General features: G+C 28.7%; 1 protein-coding gene across 1 annotated transcript in view; it reads left to right on the top strand.

Moving 5' to 3' along the window:
• LOC107454766 (dopamine receptor 1) overlaps window positions 1-19,951 on the top strand; it is a 328,591-nt gene that overhangs the window by 142,075 nt on the left and 166,565 nt on the right. The window contains exon 3 of the mRNA XM_071179038.2: window positions 7,542-7,612. The gene's annotated coding sequence lies outside the window, so the exon portion shown is untranslated. The remainder of the gene's footprint in view (window positions 1-7,541; window positions 7,613-19,951) is intronic.

Genomic DNA, 19,951 nt, shown 5'->3' with positions numbered 1-19,951 from the left:
TAAAATCATTGAACACGGGTTTTCTTATTACTAACTTCTCAATTTTCGACAATTTATATATTTTGTTTATTTGTTCACAATCTAAATGTATGAAAAAGAAAAAACTAACGTGATTCGGAACTTAAAATAAATTCCAACAGAAAATCATTTTTTCAATCCTTAGAGAACAATTGATGTTTTTATTTGTTTCATTTTTATCTTTTTATGCACTTTATATTCTAGTTTCGTGGCAATAGGTCAAATTAAAAACTTAGTAAAATCATTGAACACGGGTTTTCTTATTACTAACTTCTCAATTTTCGACAATTTATATATTTTGTTTATTTGTTCACAATCTAAATGTATGAAAAAGAAAAAACTAACGTGATTCGGAACTTGAAATAAATTCCAACAAAAAATCATTTTTTCAATCCTTAGAGAACAATTGATGTTTTTATTTGTTTCATTTTTATCTTTTTATGCACTTTATATTCTAGTTTCGTGGCAATAGGTCAAATTAAAAACTTAGTAAAATCATTGAACACGGGTTTTCTTATTACTAACTTCTCAATTTTCGACAATTTATATATTTTGTTTATTTGTTCACAATCTAAATGTATGAAAAAGAAAAAACTATCGTGATTCGGAACTTAAAATAAATTCCAACAAAAAATCATTTTTTCAATCCTCAAAGAACAATTGATGTTTTTATTTGTTTCATTTTTTTCTTTTTATGCACTTTATATTCTAGTTTCGTGGCAATAGGTCAAATTAAAAACTTAGTAAAATCATTGAACACGGGTTTTCTTATTACTAACTTCTCAATTTTCGACAATTTATATATTTTGTTTATTTGTTCACAATCTAAATGTATGAAAAAGAAAAAACTATCGTGATTTGGAACTTAAAATAAATTCTAACAAAAAATCATTTTTTTCAATCCCCAAAGAACAATTGATGTTTTTATTTGTTTCATTTTTTTCTTTTTATGCACTTTATATTCTAGTTTCGTGGCAATAGGTCAAATTAAAAACTTAGTAAAATCATTGAACACGGGTTTTCTTATTACTAACTTCTCAATTTTCGACAATTTATATATTTTGCTTATTTGTTCACAATCTAAATGTATGAAAAAGAAAAAACTATCGTGATTCGGAACTTGAAATAAATTCTAACAAAAAATCATTTTTTTCAATCCCCAAAGAACAATTGATGTTTTTATTTGTTTCATTTTTTTCTTTTTATGCACTTTATATTCTAGTTTCGTGGCAATAGGTCAAATTAAAAACTTAGTAAAATCATTGAACACGGGTTTTCTTATTACTAACTTCTCAATTTTCGACAATTTATATATTTTGTTTATTTGTTCACAATCTAAATGTATGAAAAAGAAAAAACTATCGTGATTCGGAACTTAAAATAAATTCCAACAAAAAATCATTTTTTCAATCCTTAGAGAACAATTGATGTTTTTATTTGTTTCATTTTTATCTTTTTATGCACTTTATATTCTAGTTTCGTGGCAATAGGTCAAATTAAAAACTTAGTAAAATCATTGAACACGGGTTTTCTTATTACTAACTTCTCAATTTTCGACAATTTATATATTTTGTTTATTTGTTCACAATCTAAATGTATGAAAAAGATAAAACTAACGTGATTCGGAACTTGAAATAAATTCCAACAAAAAATCATTTTTTCAATCCTTAGAGAACAATTGATGTTTTTATTTGTTTCATTTTTATCTTTTTATGCACTTTATATTCTAGTTTCGTGGCAATAGGTCAAATTAAAAACCTAGTAAAATCATTGAACACGGGTTTTCTTATTACTAACTTCTCAATTTTCGACAATTTATATATTTTGTTTATTTGTTCACAATCTAAATGTATGAAAAAGAAAAAACTAACGTGATTCGGAACTTGAAATAAATTCCAACAAAAAATCATTTTTTCAATCCTTAGAGAACAATTGATGTTTTTATTTGTTTCATTTTTATCTTTTTATGCACTTTATATTCTAGTTTCGTGGCAATAGGTCAAATTAAAAACTTAGTAAAATCATTGAACACGGGTTTTCTTATTACTAACTTCTCAATTTTCGACAATTTATATATTTTGTTTATTTGTTCACAATCTAAATGTATGAAAAAGAAAAAACTATCGTGATTCGGAACTTAAAATAAATTCCAACAAAAAATCATTTTTTCAATCCTCAAAGAACAATTGATGTTTTTATTTGTTTCATTTTTTTCTTTTTATGCACTTTATATTCTAGTTTCGTGGCAATAGGTCAAATTAAAAACTTAGTAAAATCATTGAACACGGGTTTTCTTATTACTAACTTCTCAATTTTCGACAATTTATATATTTTGTTTATTTGTTCACAATCTAAATGTATGAAAAAGAAAAAACTATCGTGATTTGGAACTTAAAATAAATTCTAACAAAAAATCATTTTTTTCAATCCCCAAAGAACAATTGATGTTTTTATTTGTTTCATTTTTTTCTTTTTATGCACTTTATATTCTAGTTTCGTGGCAATAGGTCAAATTAAAAACTTAGTAAAATCATTGAACACGGGTTTTCTTATTACTAACTTCTCAATTTTCGACAATTTATATATTTTGTTTATTTGTTCACAATCTAAATGTATGAAAAAGAAAAAACTATCGTGATTCGGAACTTAAAATAAATTCTAACAAAAAATCATTTTTTTCAATCCCCAAAGAACAATTGATGTTTTTATTTGTTTCATTTTTTTCTTTTTATGCACTTTATATTCTAGTTTCGTGGCAATAGGTCAAATTAAAAACTTAGTAAAATCATTGAACACGGGTTTTCTTATTACTAACTTCTCAATTTTCGACAATTTATATATTTTGTTTATTTGTTCACAATCTAAATGTATGAAAAAGAAAAAACTATCGTGATTCGGAACTTAAAATAAATTCCAACAAAAAATCATTTTTTCAATCCTTAGAGAACAATTGATGTTTTTATTTGTTTCATTTTTATCTTTTTATGCACTTTATATTCTAGTTTCGTGGCAATAGGTCAAATTAAAAACTTAGTAAAATCATTGAACACGGGTTTTCTTATTACTAACTTCTGAATTTTCGACAATTTATATATTTTGTTTATTTGTTCACAATCTAAATGTATGAAAAAGAAAAAACTAACGTGATTCGGAACTTGAAATAAATTCCAACAAAAAATCATTTTTTCAATCCTTAGAGAACAATTGATGTTTTTATTTGTTTCATTTTTATCTTTTTATGCACTTTATATTCTAGTTTCGTGGCAATAGGTCAAATTAAAAACTTAGTAAAATCATTGAACACGGGTTTTCTTATTACTAACTTCTCAATTTTCGACAATTTATATATTTTGTTTATTTGTTCACAATCTAAATGTATGAAAAAGAAAAAACTAACGTGATTCGGAACTTAAAATAAATTCCAACAAAAAATCATTTTTTCAATCCTTAGAGAACAATTGATGTTTTTATTTGTTTCATTTTTTTCTTTTTATGCACTTTATATTCTAGTTTCGTGGCAATAGGTCAAATTAAAAACTTAGTAAAATCATTGAACACATGTTATCTTATTACTAACTTCTCCATTTTCGACAATTTATATATTTTGTTTATTTGTTCACAATCTAAATGTATGAAAAAGAAAAAAACTATCGTGATTCGGAACTTGAAATAAATTCTAACAAAAAATCATTTTTTTCAATCCCCAAAGAACAATTGATGTTTTTATTTGTTTCATTTTTTTCTTTTTATGCACTTGATATTCTAGTTTCGTGGCAATAGGTCAAATTAAAAACTTAGTAAAATCATTGAACACGGGTTTTCTTATTACTAACTTCTCAATTTTCGACAATTTATATATTTTGTTTATTTGTTCACAATCTAAATGTATGAAAAAGAAAAAACTATCGTGATTCGGAACTTAAAATAAATTCTAACAAAAAATCATTTTTTTCAATCCCCAAAGAACAATTGATGTTTTTATTTGTTTCATTTTTTTCTTTTGATGCACTTTATATTCTAGTTTCGTGGCAATAGGTCAAATTAAAAACTTAATAAAATCATTGAACACGGGTTTTCTTATTACTAACTTCTCAATTTTCGACAATTTATATATTTTGTTTATTTGTTCACAATCTAAATGTATGAAAAAGAAAAAACTATCGTGATTCGGAACTTGAAATAAATTCTAACAAAAAATCATTTTTTTCAATCCCCAAAGAACAATTGATGTTTTTATTTGTTTCATTTTTTTCTTTTTATGCACTTTATATTCTAGTTTCGTGGCAATAGGTCAAATTAAAAACTTAGTAAAATCATTGAACACGGGTTTTCTTATTACTAACTTCTCAATTTTCGGCAATTTATATATTTTGTTTATTTGTTCACAATCTAAATGTATGAAAAAGAAAAAAACTATCGTGATTCGGAACTTAAAATAAATTCCAACAAAAAATCATTTTTTCAATCCTTAGAGAACAATTGATGTTTTTATTTGTTTCATTTTTATCTTTTTATGCACTTTATATTCTAGTTTCGTGGCAATAGGTCAAATTAAAAACTTAGTAAAATCATTGAACACGGGTTTTCTTATTACTAACTTCTCAATTTTCGACAATTTATATATTTTGTTTATTTGTTCACAATCTAAATGTATGAAAAAGAAAAAACTAACGTGATTCGGAACTTGAAATAAATTCCAACAAAAAATCATTTTTTCAATCCTTAGAGAACAATTGATGTTTTTATTTGTTTCATTTTTATCTTTTTATGCACTTTATATTCTAGTTTCGTGGCAATAGGTCAAATTAAAAACTTAGTAAAATCATTGAACACGGGTTTTCTTATTACTAACTTCTCAATTTTCGACAATTTATATATTTTGTTTATTTGTTCACAATCTAAATGTATGAAAAAGAAAAAACTATCGTGATTCGGAACTTAAAATAAATTCCAACAAAAAATCATTTTTTCAATCCTCAAAGAACAATTGATGTTTTTATTTGTTTCATTTTTTTCTTTTTATGCACTTTATATTCTAGTTTCGTGGCAATAGGTCAAATTAAAAACTTAGTAAAATCATTGAACACGGGTTTTCTTATTACTAACTTCTCAATTTTCGACAATTTATATATTTTGTTTATTTGTTCAAAATCTAAATGTATGAAAAAGAAAAAACTATCGTGATTTGGAACTTAAAATAAATTCTAACAAAAAATCATTTTTTTCAATCCCCAAAGAACAATTGATGTTTTTATTTGTTTCATTTTTTTCTTTTTATGCACTTTATATTCTAGTTTCGTGGCAATAGGTCAAATTAAAAACTTAGTAAAATCATTGAACACGGGTTTTCTTATTACTAACTTCTCAATTTTCGACAATTTATATATTTTGTTTATTTGTTCACAATCTAAATGTATGAAAAAGAAAAAACTATCGTGATTCGGAACTTGAAATAAATTCTAACAAAAAATCATTTTTTTCAATCCCCAAAGAACAATTGATGTTTTTATTTGTTTCATTTTTTTCTTTTTATGCACTTTATATTCTAGTTTCGTGGCAATAGGTCAAATTAAAAACTTAGTAAAATCATTGAACACGGGTTTTCTTATTACTAACTTCTCAATTTTCGACAATTTATATATTTTGTTTATTTGTTCACAATCTAAATGTATGAAAAAGAAAAAACTATCGTGATTCGGAACTTAAAATAAATTCCAACAAAAAATCATTTTTTCAATCCTTAGAGAACAATTGATGTTTTTATTTGTTTCATTTTTATCTTTTTATGCACTTTATATTCTAGTTTCGTGGCAATAGGTCAAATTAAAAACTTAGTAAAATCATTGAACACGGGTTTTCTTATTACTAACTTCTCAATTTTCGACAATTTATATATTTTGTTTATTTGTTCACAATCTAAATGTATGAAAAAGAAAAAACTAACGTGATTCGGAACTTGAAATAAATTCCAACAAAAAATCATTTTTTCAATCCTTAGAGAACAATTGATGTTTTTATTTGTTTCATTTTTATCTTTTTATGCACTTTATATTCTAGTTTCGTGGCAATAGGTCAAATTAAAAACTTAGTAAAATCATTGAACACGGGTTTTCTTATTACTAACTTCTCAATTTTCGACAATTTATATATTTTGTTTATTTGTTCACAATCTAAATGTATGAAAAAGAAAAAACTAACGTGATTCGGAACTTAAAATAAATTCCAACAAAAAATCATTTTTTCAATCCTTAGAGAACAATTGATGTTTTTATTTGTTTCATTTTTTTCTTTTTATGCACTTTATATTCTAGTTTCGTGGCAATAGGTCAAATTAAAAACTTAGTAAAATCATTGAACACATGTTATCTTATTACTAACTTCTCCATTTTCGACAATTTATATATTTTGTTTATTTGTTCACAATCTAAATGTATGAAAAAGAAAAAAACTATCGTGATTCGGAACTTGAAATAAATTCTAACAAAAAATCATTTTTTTCAATCCCCAAAGAACAATTGATGTTTTTATTTGTTTCATTTTTTTCTTTTTATGCACTTGATATTCTAGTTTCGTGGCAATAGGTCAAATTAAAAACTTAGTAAAATCATTGAACACGGGTTTTCTTATTACTAACTTCTCAATTTTCGACAATTTATATATTTTGTTTATTTGTTCACAATCTAAATGTATGAAAAAGAAAAAACTATCGTGATTCGGAACTTGAAATAAATTCTAACAAAAAATCATTTTTTCAATCCTTAGAGAACAATTGATGTTTTTATTTGTTTCATTTTTATCTTTTTATGCACTTTATATTCTAGTTTCGTGGCAATAGGTCAAATTAAAAACTTAGTAAAATCATTGAACACGGGTTTTCTTATTACTAACTTCTCAATTTTCGACAATTTATATATTTTGTTTATTTGTTCACAATCTAAATGTATGAAAAAGAAAAAAACTATCGTGATTCGGAACTTGAAATAAATTCTAACAAAAAATCATTTTTTTCAATCCCCAAAGAACAATTGATGTTTTTATTTGTTTCATTTTTTTCTTTTTATGCACTTGATATTCTAGTTTCGTGGCAAATAGGTCAAATTAAAAACTTAGTAAAATCATTGAACACTGGTTTTCTTATTACAAACATCTCAATTTTTGAAAACGTATATATTTTATTTATTTGTTTATCTAAATATAGGAAAATTGAAAGTTGCAAAAATCATTTCTAGTTTAAAATGAAAACAAGTCTTAATTCTTGGAACCCTAGGATTTTGCAGAACATGATTTGGGAACCACTGATATAGATTATTGATTTGCATACTTTAAAAAGGATGAAACACTTAAGCATTTGAAGTTTGTCTTTGCTATTGACAAATTTTTAATTTCAAAAGTTAAAAAATTGCAAAAATTTAATTTGGTTTGAAAAGCAAATGTAAAATGCCATATATCATAAGTATTTTTTATGCCTTTTAAAACTTTTAATATGTTTTCTTCATTTATCATTTTTTATTTGTTTATTTTAGAAAACGATGGTTGTTTCATAAAAGGTGTTGTAGCTCCGTAAAATTAACACAAATGCAGGTGTCTAATAAAAGTAAGTATATTTGCATTATTAACTTCTACATTTCATTTTGAAATTATTTTTTAAAATGTAATTTTAAATTTTATTCATAAGTGTTTATAAGTTATAATTTTTAATGTAAAAAATGTCCTTTTTGTTCATTTTCGGATCATTTGGATTTTGAATTAAATAATTAATAATTAATAATCCAAATAATTTTTTCTCGAATATTTCAAAAATATGTATGTTATGAAAATCAAACGTTTCAAAATTCTGTCAAATTCTTAAGTAGATTTTAAGACTAACTGAGAAGATCAGGAAATCTCAAGAAGCCTCATCCCAAATAAGCTAATATTCCTATTATTCAAAACTTGATGAAAGTTTAAAAATAAAACAAATAAATTTAAAAAATAATTTTACAGTAGACCATTAATGATTAAAACTAATATAAAACGGAAACTAAGAGAGACTTTAATTTTAATGTTATACAAGTAAGTAAGTACAAAAACTATTTGCAGTACAATAAAAAAAATTGAAATGGAATTTATAACATTGTTTTGTTTTGTAAACATTGACCTACATTTTGCGGGGCGAACAGTGATAATTTGATCCAGCTTAATTAAAAGTTTGTCATGCTCCCACTTGACATATTACGCAAGAGTCTGAAATTAACACTAAATAGAAAAATTTAAACATCCGCTTAGTATTAAAGGTACGCCGAGTCTTGCCTGTTCTATCTTTCTGCTGTTTAACAATTTGATATACAACCGAAACTAGAGTGTATTCGTTTCTGGCTCTTGATTGATTCACTTAGGAGCTCTAATAGTTTTGAGCTAATTGTTAGTTTTGTTGAGATTACTGCAATAAACCTGAACAAATTTAGACTGAAAAATTTTTTGTACACTTTTAATCAGCCTACAGGTTTATGAGCAGAAAGCAATCAACTTTAAACGAGATTAATTGGAAAATTCTGGAGACTTTTCTTATTAACCTGGCGTATAGCAAAATGATGACGTTGCAAAGTAACAGAATTTTCAATTAACCAGTATGTACCAGTACAGACAAATGTACCAGATACTTGTTTTCTATGTATAACCTGCTTTTTTGTGTGTCATTTGCTTGCAAATAAACAATACTTTGAAACTGGATGAATAACTTAAGCTAACACATGTATATTTACCACACAAAAAACGTGACAGTTAAGTCCATATATTCTTTCATAGTTTGGCATTATAAACCTACTAAAAAACTATAATTGTCTTAGTTATTTATTTCTTTAAAGAATCTAAATTAAGAGCGCATGGTGTTGTCCTTTTTAAAATTATTTTTATCAAAATTCTGTTCTTTTAAAACAAGCGTGTTTACATAATAACATAAGTTATATGTTATAAAACTTATGTAAGTTAACATAAGTTGCTTTTACTGTCTCTCTTAAGAAAGATTTAGCCCGACCTGCCTTAATTTAGGGCATGCGAGTAAATGTTTATTAAAATCCAAAAAAAACAGTGCAAAACATAAAATACATAAATTACACGGCAACAGCCCATAAACAGAAATCAGTCAGAACAAAGTTGAGTGAAAGTAAAGTTCAGTTATAGACTAGATTACAAGATAAAATGTTCAATAATTAAAATTTCGTTTGGAAACTGGAGTAGAGGTTTAAGAGTTCAAAAAAGTTAAAAATCAGCCAAAGCAGGTGAAGTGTTTAAAAATGCAGTCAATATAAAATTGAATTTGAACCAGATGTAAAGAGTTTTAAAGTTCATAAAAAGTTAAAGTCGATTAAAATCAGGTGTAAATAGTTAAGATCAACCAGAATTAAAAACAGTATGCATTGCAGGCTCCGAGAATTACAGGTCTGTTAAAACATCTTCAGGAGTAGTTTTGATGATATTTTTGATAATTTTTCAACAGGCCAACTCTGCGTAACATGGGTGAAGGGTCTTTTGACGAAGGTGGTCCCCACGCAGTGTCCGGAAGTGGGGACAGCGATAAATTAAATGCTCGATAGTTTGTGTTTCCCCACAATAGTTGCAGCTTCAATTTTTATTAAAAAGTATATTTTGATGCTCTCTGAACACTCCGTGTCCCGTAAGGAACTGGTTAAGATAAAAGTCGGCCTGCAATCTCCTGATTGCACTGTATCTCTTATAAAATAATTGTTCTGAATTTGGAGGAAAAAAACTTTTTAACTTGAAACAATTTCATTTTTATTTGGCTACGGGTTTTAGATTTTGTAAAACGTTTCATCAATAAATATTTAAAATAATCATTGAAAAGGATGAAACTTTTTGAAAGCTAACCAATGCAAATTTGTTATTGTTAACCCACTGACGGTTCTGCACGTAAAAAGTCGCATTTTAACCTGCAGTCTTCTCTGCATAGCAAAACCGGTTTTCCCATGTTAACTGATAGGGGAACTGTGTGTAGGGGAGAAACATTCTCCCAATTTTGCCCATTTCCTTAACCGCCAGTATACAAACAGTTCAATTTCAGAAATTTTATTTGAAACATTAAACAATTTTTTTAAAAATTCCTGTTACTTAAAGTGTTTAATTGGTCTAAATATTGCGGCACGAGAAAATAATTTTAAAACTTCACTGTTGGAATTTTCATTCTGAAATGACGGTAAAATAACATACAGCAGTCGGCCCATTCGATAAACTATAAAATGTATGGTTATTAATTCTTTACCTTTACTGTTTTGAAACCGTTTTGAACTGGTACAGTTAAAAATCAGTGAATACAAAATTATACTGTTTCGTTACCATTTAAAACTAGCATACTTTCTATACCAGGGGTGGCAAACCTTTTTACACCAACGTGCCATTTTTTCTAAAAAATTGTTTAATGAAATCACAGACGTGCCGTCAAATAATTTTGACTTCATGATTATTGGGAAAATAATAATACTAAATACTATCAACTCAAAACTCTTTATTTACATTGAAAAGAAAATACATTTTGCAATGTTTCAGTTATACGCGTAATTCAACTTAAAGTAGCATCAGTGGGACTTCTGTTATTGCAGATTAAATGACAAATAACTTATATTAGGTTGTAAGCAAGGGCGCCGGCAGCTGGGTGCAAGGGGGTGCACTTGCACCCCCCTGGCTTTTTTTTATTTTAAACAATTAAAGAGACACAGAAAAACAATTTTGCTATAAAAATAAAATTTAATATTTTTGTTCAAAAAAATAATTAAGTAATTATTAATACATAACAATTAAAAAATTGTTTAATCAAACAAGAATTGTAATCGTCTCGTTTGCTGTCTAAATCTGTTAATAACTTTTTCAATGAATTCTGAGTCATCTTTGATTCTTTTCTTATGCACTTGTTGCACATTGAGCATGCACAAACGTGGCAGATATCTAAGCTATATTTTTAAATTTCATTTAATAAAATATAAATAATATTATATTTTCTATTTGTTATTTAGTTTAGCAAAGGTGTATAACACAAACTGACTTCTCACAACCGCAAAACTGCATCAACACAATAAATACTAATGTTAAGCGCGCACAAACACGTTAGTATACGAAACTACTGTTCGTAGTTATTTGTGTTTCAAAGTCAGTAGCTAAGCCAGCGCCATCAATACAGTTTCTCGAGGCAAAATTTGCAAGTACAAGAAATTCGTACTTTTTTTTTTAATATCTGCTTAACAATGAAGAAATGTATCTTGAGGAAAATTAACAGATGAAAGTAAATGTAATAACAAAACAAAATGTAATAACGGAATATTTATTAAAGAAAAATGGGGGGAGGGGTAGTTTATTAGAGAATTGCACCCCCTTTTATATTATTCTGCCGGTGCCCTTGGTTGCAAGATATTAGTTTAAGCAGGACTGATGATTTTTTTGCTAGTTATTTATTGTTAGCTTGTTTTTTATGGTTATTAATTGTTAATTTTTTTATTAATTGTTTATTATTTTGTTTGTTTCTTGTGAATTTTAATTTAATTGTTACATATGCTTCACAGTGTGTGACATTTGTGTAATAACAATTCATAGTGCAATAACAATTGTGATCAGTGGCGTGCCCGAAATATTGTGTCGCGCTCCACAAATGGCACGCGTGCCATTGGTTCGCCATCCCTGTTCTATACCAACAAAATAGAAATTAAATGGAGATGGGAGCCCTGTGAGTGCTGCGACATTTATGCACAAATGGTAGTTTCGTATTCTAATAATCTAGGGCAGAGGTCCCCAATCTTTTTGTACCTAAGAGCAAATACCAGAATATCGGTCGAATGGCGGGCACCATTTATTTTTTCAAGATAAACTTATAGTTGATAGACATAGTAATAATACATGCTACATATAGGGGAGAGTCGGGTAGCCCCGCCCAGTTAAGGAGTATTGCTTATATTTCTGTATAATATTGAGTAATAATCAATATTTTTGTATGTTTCTATTGTTTTATCATCTAATTAAATAACGCGAAAAGAATAAACCAAAAAAAGAATAGTTTAACTTTAAAAAATAGAAATTGAAAAATTTGACTACTGTATTCAACAAATTTTCAAAACTATTGTTTACCATGTTAAAAGCTGCATAAATACTTGAAACTTTGAAAATAATCTTTTTTTAATATAACAATTAATGTCCGATGGCCCATTGACTTGAAAAAATATTCTATACATATGAAATTAACAGCAGGCGGGGGTACCCGACACTCCCCTAATGCACAAAAAATTTAATTTTAAAAATTAATTTACCATATGAATATAAATAGTATTAATATCCTTGTGTAAAATAAATTATTGCTAAATTGCTTTCAAAACATACGAAGCATAAAAAATATTTATAAAATATATGAAATGCAGTTAATGTGATCTTAATTGCATTTCACTGGCCAGCGCTTCATAATTGGGAGAATATGATGAAATTGCTGCTCGCAGGCAATCGTCAAGGTGTTCATCTGTAAGTCGGGATCTATATTTTGATTTTATGATATTCATTATCGAAAGCAATGATTCAAACAAGTATGTGGAACCTAAAAACGACTTTACTTTATATGCTGCTGTGACAATCGGAACCCCCTGCCAGCGCCATCTATGAACACTAAAGAGACTCAAATAGAGCAGTTCTAAGTTAGTTTAGCTCCATCTCTCGAACCGAAAACATGTAGGTTTCGAATTCACCCCCACTTAAGCTTTATTTTGTGTTGTTTTGTGACTTGTAACTTACAATTTTATGTCCTTTGTCCCATTAAAATTCCTTAATCACACCGTTGATTAGAATTCTTTGAGTCGCATGGCACCATACTGCTCCTTTTAAGAATGGAATTTATTACAGTCAACTATATTACAGAATTTCTCATCTGATATAGTAGTTCTGAGGATAAAGTCATCCTGAAGATCCAAAACCTCTATCTTCCCTTCTTCTCGCCTTACTTGAAGAAATTCTGAGATGTATGTTGCTATTACGGTACGTTTATTTGGTTGGTAAAAGGATTTACAAAAAAGGTGATCAAAGGCTCGATTATATTAAATTGTTGATAGCGCTTTTCAAATTGATCTTGAAGCGTTGATAAGCCGATTTCACTGTCACCTATCATTTTTTTTTATGTTTGGAAAATGCACAAGAGACTTCATTTTCAAATGTGATGTACACAAAAATAACTTATCTCTGAACGAGCCCCTGTCATTCTTGCTATATGTTTGTCCTTTCCCTGCAGCTCCAAGTTTAAACTATTTAGTTTTTCCATTATGTCGGTTAGGAGAGATAAATCTGCGAGGCAAAGAGGATCTCTTAACTCTAAAAATATTTTATTTGAAATATAATTTTTTATTTCTTCAATTAAATGTAGAAATCTATCAAGTACTTTGCCTTTAGTTAGCCAGCATACTTCAGTATGTATTTGCATAGCATTTTAAGGGAAAATAGAATTATTTTATTGTAGGGCACAAGCAGCGGGCGCACCTAGATCGATCGAGGGGCGCCATGGTGCCCGCGGGCATAGGGTTGGGGACCCCTGTTCTAGGGTCACACTTTGAGGAATGCAGGAAACTGGAAACTTTTCATGTTTTGCAGAAACATTGTTGTATCGAAGCTGAGATTTGAATCCCTCTTCAACCGATCAGGATATTAACTCTCTCAGCTACAGTATGTATCTACCTGTACTTCATAAGGTGGGACTAGTTGGCTGGATAGAATTCTGGTTTTTAAACCGTGTTAGCCAAAAATAATCAGTGAACGTTATTTCTCACACTTAGTTTGAATATCATTTTTTTTATGGTAACTTGACTGTTTTGATTGAATGGGGTTAAAATACAATGAAATTTACTAATTTTTACCCATAAATTTCTAACGGCGTTTCTATTGCTGTTACATTCCCTTAAAAATTGAGGCTAGGGTAGGTGTGTTAAGATAAATATAGTCATTTCTGATATTGATTCGGTCAAAATTCTAATTTTTCTCTCCGTATAAAAATTTTTTTGTCAAAATTTTTTTGTAAAAATAAGAACTGAAAATATATTTTCGGGTATCAAATAAATTTTAAGTATTGAGCCTTATATCCGAAACTTAGAATTAGCAAAAAATATATTAGTTGAAAGTTTTTTTTGTTTCATTTTTCTGCATAAATTCTTTTTACTACTAAGAAAACTTTATAACCGACATAGATGTTATTTAATACTTTTGTTTTTAAAAGCTGGAAAAAAAATTTATGGAATAATAAAATGTAAAACCATTTTTAAAAACGTTTCAGTGGCTCGTAAAGAATGCGTTTAAGCAACCGTTAATTTCTTTCTGTAGCATTTAAAAGAAATGTAGTTTCATTCATTACAGAAGAATTTTATCGTTTGCTTAAAGGGTGGGGGTGCAGGGAAGCAAACATTTATTCTCAGCTTTTAAGTTTGCTGCATAAATAATTGTAAAAAATTTTTATTCTCCACAAAGAAGTCATTTTTAAAGGAAGTTTACAATTTTAGTTTTCTGACTTTTGTTTTAATTCAAAATATTTGATCTAGAAATGCCGCTTTTGATGATAGTAGATTAGAAGCTTTTTTCTGTTCGTTATCATCGATAAAATTACTTGCTTATAATTTAAAGTCAATAAAGAGTGAGTGATTGCTGTGATACTCGAACTCAATTCGAGCTACGCAAATGAGCCAATTTTGGTATGCCTGATCTGAGTTCGGGAAAGATAAAAATCGTTGCTTCAATGGGATGTCAGCAAGTGACGTAGTGAATGATTATCTGATTGGTTGTTGAAATGCGGTATTTGTTTATGTTAGCAACTGTTCTTTCCCTTCTATTTCAAGTAAGCCAAGCCCGTGAAGTATTAATTTTATTAAGTGACACTTTCTATATTCTTACACAAAGATTCTTTCCCGAAGATTTCAATTCTTTCACTTTATATTTCTTACTTAACACAAAAGACAGTCATGAAGTCATATGGAAAACAAACATCATACAAGTTTGCATTGAAGGCACAGAAAACAAAAATATATCATTGTTACAATAAAAGTAAATGACGTAGGGGTGAAATAACTATATTTCAGCAAATTCGATACGGTGCTGTATTTAATTTACATTCTAACTTGCGTGGAGAAACTTAGTTCAACTTTAACACTCTATTTTGCATATAAACGATCAACTGGCGCTGACGTCATAGGTCATATGTTGGGTTTCCGTGATCTTCATCTTCTTGAAATGCAAGAACCTAATTATAACATGGTGAATAATAATATCCCAAAAGGAATAAGTATCTTATCAATTTAAACAAAATAAATAACTTAAAGATAGGTTATTTTTTCTTAGCTCAATTGATACATATTATCAACAGTAATTAAGCATCATTGTCGTCAATAATATTATTGCAATTTTTAGTGGTTTCTCTAAACAAATGAGGGTACTTTTTCATTTTGCCAGCGCAAGTGATGAAGTGGCCAATGAAAAATCACAGGGTTTATTTTATATTTTATAACCGCCGTTGTACAGCCGACCCAATTTATGCTAATTAATTAATGCAAACGATATTTCAAGTTATGAAATCAGTCACAAAACGTACTTTTTTTCTGAATAAGCATACCTTCTTTTTTTTTTTAATTTTAAAATCGTCGTTGAACAGCTGACCCAATTTTGGACTTACGACTACTAATGTTCAACTCCGTAGCCTTGTAATATTGAAACCAATTCAGAAGACAAGGGAACTCCTGGATCAAGTATTGGGAGTAACTTGAATTCATGGAGGACTTTCTGAGGGGTTTTGCGTTACATGGGGAGGAAAACCCCGAAAACCCCCCATTGTTACCCTGACGGCAAAGGGACTCTAACCCATGATCCGTCTACCACTGAGGATATTTTCCGACAGCACTGTGGTCGGTGCAAGTCGGATGCGTAATTCGTATTGACTGGGATTCGAATCCGGTTCACCTCATTGGAAGGCGAACGCTCTATCCCCTGAGCCATCGGGGTTTAAGTCACCGGATTTATATGTATTAAACTTTTTCTTAAAATACTTTTTTGGTAATATTTTTTTAAAAAAAAACTAGATTTAAAAAAATTTAAAAAAAACTGTTCACCCAATGCGTAATATGTAATTTACCACTTTCGATACGTGATACTAGATGGCGATACTTGCTTTTAAATTTTCTTCCGAAAAGTTTCGCGCCATTCGTCAGATTTTTGTAATTTTGCAGCTCAAAGGAATCGGAGCGACATGGAATTCATGACAGTTGATATAAATAATAATATTGTTATTAAATGAATCTTAAAAATTGTGTCATTTGATTTAATTTGTTAAAATCTGAGCAATTATCACTGTAATCCATTAACATTTCCCATATTTAAGAAAATATTGAATGTATTATTTATTTTGGTTAATTTTTTTAAAAAAAATATATATTTCTAATCTTGATGTCATTTGATATATTTTGCTATAATTTGAGCAAACATTACTGTAGTTCATTAATATTTCCCATGCATAAGGAAATATTGATATAAATTATTTATTTCGTTTATTTATTTTTTTTTAAATAATCAATTTCTAACATATTGATGATAATAACGAACAAAATATATTGGGTAAGTACTTCTGAAATGAACTATTTCTCTTATAAATGACTATAATTTTGCTATATAGTGGTGTTACTATTTGTTGCAGAAATTTGTTTTGAATATACAGCGGTATTCAGAAGTATTTATCTCAAATTTACAAATAAATCAAGCATATGATAACAAGCAAGAATTATATAGGAATATATGTAGACACAAGCGCAATTTAGAAGTGCTTCATTCCGCAAGTCAGAGACTGGAAGATAGGTGACAAATAAGGATTATTTCTGTCACTAAGACTAGTCCACAAAATAATTTTGCTCAAAGTTCATACAGATGAATTTTGTTTGTTTCGAAGTTGATTTTCAATGGCTCAAGCATTCAAAATACACTTTTTGCCGACTTCTGCACGTTGCGTTTGAGAACATACATTCGTTTCTTATCCATGGGCAAAATGGGTCTTGTTTTGAGTTCGATGGCGTGCCCATCTTATTTGGACGTCATCACACTTTTCAACTGTGTTCAAGAGAAATAGTAAACATTCCGCATGTGTCGTCATTGCATTCGTTTCTATGGCGACCGCTGCTGTGATATTTCTTTAGAATTCTTTTTTCATTTTTATTTTCACAGGCAGTCGATCTTAATGCATTTACATAATAATAATTTGAAGTATTTTTATATTATTTTTATTATTAACGTACAATTACTGTCTTGAAGGTGATTTTAATATAAATATGAATTGACTGACGAAGGAAAGGTATTTTGTGACGTCTTGTAACACTTATATAGGCAGGATTTGAAAACCATGCCGACGATAAACATCTATTGAGACAGATTTTATAACCCATGATTTGAAATGTTGAGGAGTTTACCGGAGTCCAACCAGAAAAAAAGTATTTGACTAATGGGTAATCGCAATGAAGCGATCACAATTTTAATTATTGTTTTTTATCATGTTCTCGACCTACCAGTAGATTTTTTTAAAACTTAGTTCTAGATCACCCCATTTAAAGTTAAGAGTCAATTAAGAGTTTTGATATTAAGAATTTAAAAGAAAAATGTGTAGGTGGCGAATTCTTTTATCTTATTTAGGATTTAATGAGCAATATGCTATATTTTTAATAATGATATGTAGTTAAGCACAAACTCTCAGCCACATTGAGAAAGGATGTGCTTCAATATTACTAGATATTTTTACAGAAATTTCATAGATATATATACGAAGAAAAAAATTCTTGTAAACTACCATACCAAAGACATTTCAGGTAAAGAAAAAAACTTAATTATGTTAAAAAAAATTCCGTATTTAAACTATTTATAGGGTAACGGTTTCCGCGCTCAAAGAGTAACGCTTTACTGGAAACTTAAGTTTACAAAATTATAGTTCCTATACCACACATTTAGTAAAAATACAAAACTTGAAATTAATTTAATCGAATAAATGATTTTTATGCCATGCTCTAAGGTATCATGTTGAAGTTAGAAAATTCTATAACATATATCAAATTTTAACAAAAACAGTAAAGCAATATTTTATTGCAAAATTCATCAAAATCAGTGGTATAAAACAGTACGTAGTTTTATTTACGTCACGCGGGTGTTACACAATGGGCTATAGGCGACCACCTGGGAAACATCCTTTAAGATGATCCGGAGACAACGTATGTACACGTCACATATTGTTTCACAGGCATTCACACACTCGCAGATCTTACTTTTGACCTGAAGCGATCCATCTCCGATTCCTGTACCCCCAGAAATATTGATTTCTTATGGGAACTTGGAGGACTTTGTGACCCCGAGGAGATTTAGCATGCACCAGTCAATATTTTGTGCACGGAGATAGAACTCACAATCTCTCGGATATGGGCTCAACGCTATCCTATCACTCAGGCTATCCCGGCCTCAATAGAGTAACAATATATCGACTGAGATGGTGGTTTGTTTACATGAAATTTACTGGTGAAATAAGAGCTTGTTTTTGATGATGTACCTAATTGAAAACCTGGCCATAGCTTACCTAATATCAAGTGAGTTTCAATCCTCCTTACTGATTGAGAAATAATATTGGTTGGGGTCGATTATTTGTCAAGTAGTTTAAATCTTCTTGTAAGATTGATTTGACAAATAACTCTTCTAAAACGTATGTTTGTTTTTAGTTGTATGTTAAAGATATTTATGATCTCACAAGATTTACTTTAGTCAGTCAATTGTATAATTATTTTATAATATTTAACTTGTGTTTTGTCCATATTCATATTAATATTCTGTCTGTGTTATGAGTATGTTTGATAATCAAACTAATTTATTTTAAGTAATACTGTATCTGTTACCGGCGAAGTTTGAAAATCCGGCATTCTATAGAACGCCTAGAGCTAGCCGGCAATGTATGAAACGATTTATACTTCACGCATTTCCTAGGCTTTCTGTAGAATACCAAATGAGAAAGTATAAAACACATATCCGATTCGTTTCGAATATCACGTGGCAGAGCACGTGACTTTTAACGCGCGCCTCAAGCTCAGAATTTGTCAGTTGCACTTTGCGGTTTTTAGATGAAAATTTTGTTCCCCTTAGTAAGAAAGGCGTAAATAATATTTTGTACAACTTTAATTTTTCGTTACGCTTTTTGAATAAATTTTTTTAATGGCACTCTCATTATTTTTTAATAATGACATTTTTTTTTTGAGAAATGCTCATCATTTATAAAATAACCGCATCAGGATTTTTTTTTCATGCTTTGCCTAAATAGCATTTGTCATTCTATAGAATGAAAGTATGTAATACTTCTCATATTTCATACCTTGCCTAAAAACATCCGGCATTATATACAATGCCTACGCATTCTATAGAGTGTTGGCGTTTCATACTTTGCCGGTAACATATGCATGCATTCTGACGTTTCTTGCTTTAGAGTGCATCGTATAGGTAACTTTCATTCTTATGTGTATCCTAATGTAATTGCTCTTATGTGTATCTTACTGTAATTATTCTTATGTGTATTTTACAGTAATTATTTTCATGTGTATCTTACTGTAATTATAAATTTTAATGTTACTGAATAACAAATGTGTTGGTGGCAACTTTACACCAAGTAGTGTAAAAGAACTTTCTAGGTGTTTCATTACACTGGAAACTATTTTTGAGTGTGGTATAGGGAAACACTTTGTATAACACTAAATTGGCGTAAAGTAGTTGCAAATGCACGAAACTTTATTACAGTTCAGGAATGTAATTGTAAAGCCTTAACAGCCATGGCCCTCATGGTCCAAAAGAGAGTGGCGGGAATTCTTTTAAAGGTTTTAATTTTTAAATGATGCAAAGTTAAATAAAACCTTTTCAACTATTTTTTTAATTAAATAGG

The sequence above is a fragment of the Parasteatoda tepidariorum genome, chromosome 6 (assembly GCF_982258835.1).
Source record: "Parasteatoda tepidariorum strain Cologne lab strain chromosome 6, Ptep-v5.0, whole genome shotgun sequence".
Taxonomy (NCBI): domain Eukaryota; kingdom Metazoa; phylum Arthropoda; class Arachnida; order Araneae; family Theridiidae; genus Parasteatoda; species Parasteatoda tepidariorum.
The sequence above is the reverse complement of the archived record's forward strand: the minus strand, read 5'-3'. Positions and strand labels throughout refer to the sequence as shown.